The sequence below is a fragment of the Crotalus tigris genome, unplaced genomic scaffold, assembly GCF_016545835.1.
Source record: "Crotalus tigris isolate CLP2741 ecotype Arizona unplaced genomic scaffold, ASM1654583v1 scf7180000024465.619267, whole genome shotgun sequence".
Taxonomy (NCBI): Eukaryota; Metazoa; Chordata; class Lepidosauria; order Squamata; family Viperidae; genus Crotalus; species Crotalus tigris.
Window position 1 is genome coordinate 325,152 of NW_024100636.1, and position 7,130 is coordinate 332,281.

Below are 7,130 nucleotides of genomic sequence, written 5' to 3' on the forward strand. Positions count from 1 at the left end.
TGCTGGAAGAAGGAAAGCTGCCGTAGAAGCTTTCTACCTTAAACTCAGGAGTCATCTTGATAAGCAAGAAGTCTTTTATTTATTTATTTATTTATTTATTTATTTATTTATTTATTTATTTATTTATTTATGAGACTTATATACCGCTTTAAGTGCAAGCACTCTCTAAGCGGTGTACACCAGTAAGCAATGTATATATATATATTTACATTGCTCCCAACAATCTGGGTCCTCATTTTACCTACTCCGGAAGGATGGAAAGCTGAGTCAACCTTGAGCCGGTGAGATTTGAACCGCTGACCTGCTGAACACAGTCAGCTAAAGTGGCCTGCAGTACTTGTCTTGTCTTCTCATTTCTCCAGATTCATTCCAGAAAGAAATAAACTTCAGGGAGTTGTTTCTCCATGGATGTTTGGTTCATCCCTCCATTCTCTCAGACCAAGACCAGTCAACTTTTTAATGGCTGGGGCTGGGGCTGATGCTTATTTTATTTTAGGGGACAGTGAATGCAGGGCAGTTATAGAATGGATGAAACCGATTTTTGAAGGCATTATTTTGGCTCAAAGTGCCATCTTTGCTTAGTCTGAATTGCTACCAAATCATACAGTGCAGGGGTGTGTGTCATAAAATGGTACTTGAGCTGCTTATAATCTACACATGGAGCATAGGATGGAGTGATTATACTTGTCTTTAGAGATAGGAATTTCTGAAACAGTAAATCTCACTTAACCTTGATGACTTTTTAAGTGAGTTAGCAGCTGAAGTATTCTCTATGATTGTGCTTTCTTCTTTGATCCCCCCCCAATCACTGTTACTTATTCTTAATTTCTTACTCCTTGTTAATGGTCCAGTAGGGTTATTACTTCTTTCCTTGAAAATCAGTTAAAGCAATAGCTACCAAAATTCTTGAAATCTGGCTTTAATATCAGCTTTAATTGCTTAGTTGAAGTTAGATAACCTCTGCCACATAGAAGCATTTCTGATCATGATTGCTTACAGTGGACAGCCCAGTTTCCCATCATTTCGAGATATTTAAAAGACCAGGGAAAATTTCAAAATAAGCATATTGGAAAAAAAAGACACCCCCCCCCAACTTCCCCTGATGCAAAGGAACATTAGGTGCCGCCCCTCGGTGGCCAAAGGGTTACCCACCTCTGATAAAAGCTCTAATTTGTCTGAATCAAGACAGATTTGAAACGCAGAGAAGTTGCATGTGAGCTTTCCACTTCTATCTATTGTGTTTGCTTGTGGTCCGTGTGCCTTGGCCTATGTGTAGCTCTATACTGCGGGTAAAGAGCTCTTTATGCCTGCAGGTGCCAGTCTGTATGTCAATATCTTGACTGGTTATTCCAGATTACTTCAGACCAGACCCCAACCCACACCTCCTCCTCTATTTCCCCTTACAATCAGAGCCAAAAGATGACTGGTATACTAGATCAGAGGTCCCCAACCTTGGCAACTTTAAGACTTCTGGACTTGAACTCTCAGAATTCCTCAGCCAGCCAAGCTGACTGAGGAATTCTGGGAGTTGAAGTCCACAAGTCATGAAGGGACCAAATTTGGAGACCCCTGTACTAGATCATCCTTTCCCTGTTGCTTGCCACGTTCTTTTGTTTTGCTGCTGCTTTGCTTTCTTGCTATCTTTGGAGTTGCCAGATTTCCTTACACGTTAGTTCTCATGAATATACTGGTTTCTTAAAATATTGCTACAGTTACTGGGACCTGGCACTCCTAAGGAAGGGAACAAGCAGGAGAGAGCAGGGGAAGACTTGGCTGGAATGTCTTCTCAGCTGATTTGTTGAGACCTTGGGTGAGTTCTCAGTCCTTCTGCACATGATGAATGCAGAATACATTATGTTAAATGGAAGTCAACCCGGTATGAATAAGGTTTTCAGATACAATATAGAACACTCCACCTCATAGATCATACTTCCAAATCTACGTAGTAATTCTTAGAATAATTCATATGAAAGATGAAGATTCGCCAAAGGACTTGGAGCTTGTTAGAGAAAGTACTTTATAGCAGACTAAGTATCAAAAACTTAAATGGAGACATCGGTAATATATGGTGGCTCAGAAGAGACATTGTGAGGAATTCCATTTCCACTTAGTTTCTTCTATGAGTTTGAATATTGAAGTTCACCTGAACCAAAAAGAGATTCTTGTACCTTTCAGTTGAGGTTCCTTAACGGTGTGGTCATATACACAATGAGTGACATTAACCCAAAAGACGTTTGTTAATGCATTTAAGATTATACCTTTCCTATTAATTTCACCATGACCGAGGCATCAAACCGATGGTGATAGCTGCATTTTCACCTAGTTCTTAAGTAGGATTATTTCCTCTGCTTTTATTTGCATTATTCCCATGAAAGTCCATGCAAGAGCTAAATAATGCAGAACAGCTACTTGGAAAACTGGTATCTTGATTTCCAGGATGTATCTGCTTCTGATTTAGAATGAATTTACAGAATTAATCTCCATTTGGGATCTTGCTAATCAATACCACTTAGAGTTGCTAACTTCTATTGATCTTCAGTGTGTGCTTCTAATGCTTAAAATGCAAAAATTAAGATGCAGGAGGTTTAACTGGCAATAGCTGTGTGTTAGAATCAGCCAAAATATTGAATCAGCCAACCTTAATTTAATTGCAAAAAATCTTGAAGTAATTGAAAGGGGAAGCAAGCGAATCTGTGTTCCTGAAAAGAATGCCCAGTTGAACATCAAAAATAGTACATATGGAAATAAGATCATAGCTTTTATCCTCAGTCCAGTAATACCAATTTTTATGCCTCTATTACTGTCTCATTATACAATTGATTTTGTTTACATTGCTTTGAGAACTTTTTCTAGCACAATGACCTCATTATTATTTATAACTTGAAGGAGTAGAGTATTGGGATACTGCTTTAAACCATTTTACTTCATGACTATCCTATCCTGTCCTTTCTATCAACCAAAATTATGACTAGTCCTCTTATAAACATCTATATTATTGTTAGTAATTATACATACTTTCATGCATCTTGCTCCTCATGTTTGAGCTAGAGGCAATAAAGTATGTAGCTTTGCAAAAAATGTTAACAGAGGTTCACAAGCCTTCAAAATATTTGCCCAATAATAGTTGAGAACCTCAATGATACTGAGATAGCTTTTCCTGTTTTCTTCCAAATTATTCCAGAGGCATTTATTTCCAGTCTTCAAGATCCTTTGTCACTTTTTTCTTTCTGCCAATTTTGTAATTTTTTTTGTCCTTCTGTTGCTAAAATCAGAAATTAGATCAACGCTAGTATTCAAGTTTGCTTGTAAGATTCAAGATTGTGTTTCTCTGATCCCCTCTTGCAACAAGTTCAGTAACAACTTACTTCAAACATGCCACCTGCTGCACACTTTCAGGATCAGTAATTTCTAGCTGACTTAAGGCACAAATGTTTCTAGTCATAGAGTTGCCAACTGCCAAATCCAACTTAATGATCCTGTGGGAAACTAGGGCACTACCTTTCTGGCTATTTTATCTTTTTACCTATACTTCTCCTTCCCAACTGAGGAACAATTTTATAATCTCAGTAGCTACAGTACACCAGAGTAGGAAAGGAACAAATTGATGACACAGGAAGTACACAATGTCATGCTATCTAATGGACCTTCCCACAACAAGTCTGGACTATCAAGCTATGTCCAGGCAGAACTTCACTCGCATTTTGTCCTTCCAACTTTTGCTTTTCATAGCAGATAGTTTAGCATTTTAATTTTTTTGTGAGCAGGTAATTTGAAAAATATTTATTATATACTGTTTAAATTTTATACCATTATTGAAGTTGGCCTTCACTGTAAAATACAAGAAATTTTCCCCATGGAGACCACAGCATTTTCCCCTTTTCCTAACCAGGCTAATCCTGCAAATTAACTAGGAAAATAAAAGCATCTTTGGTAGTAAGCAAGATGGCTTAAAAACGTTGAGAAAACAGCATTGTTTCCTTGCACGGATGCGAAAATCTTGCCAGCTTTAAAACACTTAAGCTTGAACGTGGCTATTCCGTGCTCTCAGGATGTGTTCCAAGTTCGAGATTTCTGGCAAGGTGGGAACAGTGTCAGAGCTTCAACAAACTTTGACTTTGCTACGTTTTACTCAGCTTTACTTCTTGGCCTCTTAGCGTGCATTCTCTTGTAGAGATTTCTCTACAGGGTGGAAGGGCCTAAATAATATTTCCTGTGATCAGTCCCTTATAAATGGCTCTGGCACATTTCAGAACTCCAGTTTGGAATTCTGATACGTTGCACCTTCTCCCCTTTATCCCCCCCCAAAAGAACAATAGGTTTTGAAAACCTCCCGGGCTTATACTTAATGGGCTTTGGGCACTGGTTACTGCTTTTGATAGCTCTCAATTTCCATGTTCTTTGCAGAGCTAGTAGAGATTCCTGGTGCTAACTCTTCCCATGCCAATGGATCTCTGCATCTCTCCTGCTATGCTATGCTAATTCTGTCGACCCCAATTCCTCCCTTGGATATCCACATCAATTGGCTCTCCAGAACACCTTTCCTTGCAATTAGGCTTGCTTTATTAAATATCTAGCTTGGGGAAATACGATGTAGTTTGCCCAGGTAACAACTCAACCTATTATAGTACATACTCCGGTGAAGAAACAGGCTACGTGAAGACTGGGAGTGGTGGCAGTCATTCTGTTCCTGGTGCTTCCTGATCTCCGCTGAATAATCTTGGTTTTGTGATGCCCATGGTCAGTGTGTGGAATAGGCCACGTATGCTTTGAACCAGCCAATAAATTTAATGTGAAGAGTGTCCTGCTGCATATTTTTTGGGTGTGTGTGTGTGCTTTGAATGTCAACAGAAACTTCCCCACATAATTCCAAGCTCTGGTCCTGTTTGATTTTGTTAAAGCCAGGTGGCTGCTGAAAACTTCTACTAGCTTTGCTTAGATTTGTCAAGCAAGGACATTATTTTTCTCTGCCATTTAAAACTTTTCTGTGACCTCATTCATGCATTGTACTAAGCCAGGAGTCTTCAAGCTTGGCCCTTTTATGACTTGTGGACTTCAACTTGCCTGGCTGAGGAATTCTGGGAGTTGAAGTCCACAAGTCATAAAAGGGCCAAGTTTGAAGACCCCCTGTACTAGGCCCTAGCTTCTAATGGTTGCACATGTGAACCCAACCAACTGCATTTTAGTTAATAAACTGTAATTTAAAAACCATGGTTTGACATAATAGTGAAGAACTGTTTTTCAGTTCAATAGTTGCACAAAAAAGACCTTGAGCAGCATATAAGGCCCCAAGGCAGCCAATCCAATAAGTTGGTTTAATTCTATGATTAAATATTAACTAAACTACTTTCTGTAAACACTGAGTTAGCAAAAGTTGACTGTAGCCTATAAAGCTCCAAAAGCATCAAAAGTGTAACAGTTAAAAATCAAACATATGAATGCAAAAACAGTGAAGGTATAAAAGCTCTGGCTTTATCCTGTGCTTTAGACAAGATACCAGAATTTCATCTTCACCAAATGGGCAACCTGAAAAAAAGTCAACATGTATCTGATTCAAAGCCTGCAGAGAGATTGAAGCCCACCTGAAGAAAATGTGATGGCCTTTTAAACAGTTTTGTATGAAGCAAGTGTTGGTCTCAATGATCCAGCTGCTGGATTATGCATCATTTCTACTTTTGCTTAGCAAAAACTCTTAAAGCACATTTGATAAGCAGCCAAAACCTAGTGAAAAGTGATCATTAGTATGAACTTGGTCCTCAGGTATAACCTTTTAGAAGCCCTGATTTTATTCTCGCTTATTAACCATAAGGTGCATCTGAAAGAAAATGTTCTGATTCAAGTCACACGCACAGTAATAGGTGAAAGTAGAGTGTGTCTATTGCACATTTGTTATAGCAATATCCCCCAGGTTACAAACTCCCCTCCCAAGCGGTTTAGTGAGTAAGTCCAAGCACACACACAGGAAATTAAAGCAATTAAAGCAGGTAAATGTCCCCTACAAGAAAACCTCCCCGAGGCAAGACCAAATCCAAATGCAAATCCAAGTCCCGGTCCAAAAAAAGATAAACCCAAGGATCACTGTGCAAAATCAGGATAGAGGAAGCACAGAGCCAAAGACAACACTCAGGAAAACTAATGGTGATCTTCATCAACCACTCCCTCCTGCCTGCGTACTGAGTAATCCACAACCTGGTGTTCCTGATTAGGAGGAGCAAGGCTGTTTCCTCACAAACAGCCTCCCTGATCTTCTCTGAGCTTCCCATTTCTTTGCGAAGAGCAGCCTCTCTCTGACCTCTTTTGAGCTTCTCATCTTTCAGCTCTTCAGATTGTCAGGATCAGGTGTGTGTGTATTGTGTGTGTGTAGCAACTGTTCATCATCAGAGGCAGCCTGTTATTAATGTCAGTGGCAGCCATGCCTCTTTCTCTTGTTGAGTGGGTAGCTGTCCATCCTGTTGATCATGCCTGATGGATCTGCGAAGCATCCTCCTCTACCCCCAGACTTTGAGTGCTCCTGGGACCCTGGATCCCTGTATTTGATGGCCCTGGTTCCAGCTCACCCTCCTCTAAGTCAGCAACCAATGACAAAAACACAAATTGTAGGGGGGGGAAAAAGAGAAAGCAAACTCAAGCTAAACCAAGGGTCAGTTAATGAGGGTTTAGAGAAAAGAGTCTTCTGACTTGTGGGGTTTTAAGCAGATGTTCAAAAAGTTACCACACTAACTGGCTTTTAGCAGCCTTTGATGTTCACTCTTCCTATCATTGTGAAGCAGAATTCACCAAGTGTTGGGACTGTTTACTCACTGTTTTTTCACTTATCTGGGGTGGCGTGGGGTGGGGCAAGACCCAATGGCTCTTGCTTCAGGATTCAAGAGCCTGGCACTGGCTGAGCACAATCTGCTCCAAGAACAGGATCAGATGGGGAGTTTGGGAAGATATGCGCATCAAACTTGTAAGGCAAGTGTTGTAAGACAAGCTCAGGAAGGACAGAAACCACCATTGGAGCAGAAGGGCAAATACTTGCTTGATCTTGATTTCAGTAGAAATAGACCACGAACAATCCTTCTGACTTTGGGGGTTTTACATCCAAACTGGTTAGGTTCACACAAGTAACTGAGCTGCTATTTGCTAGGTTT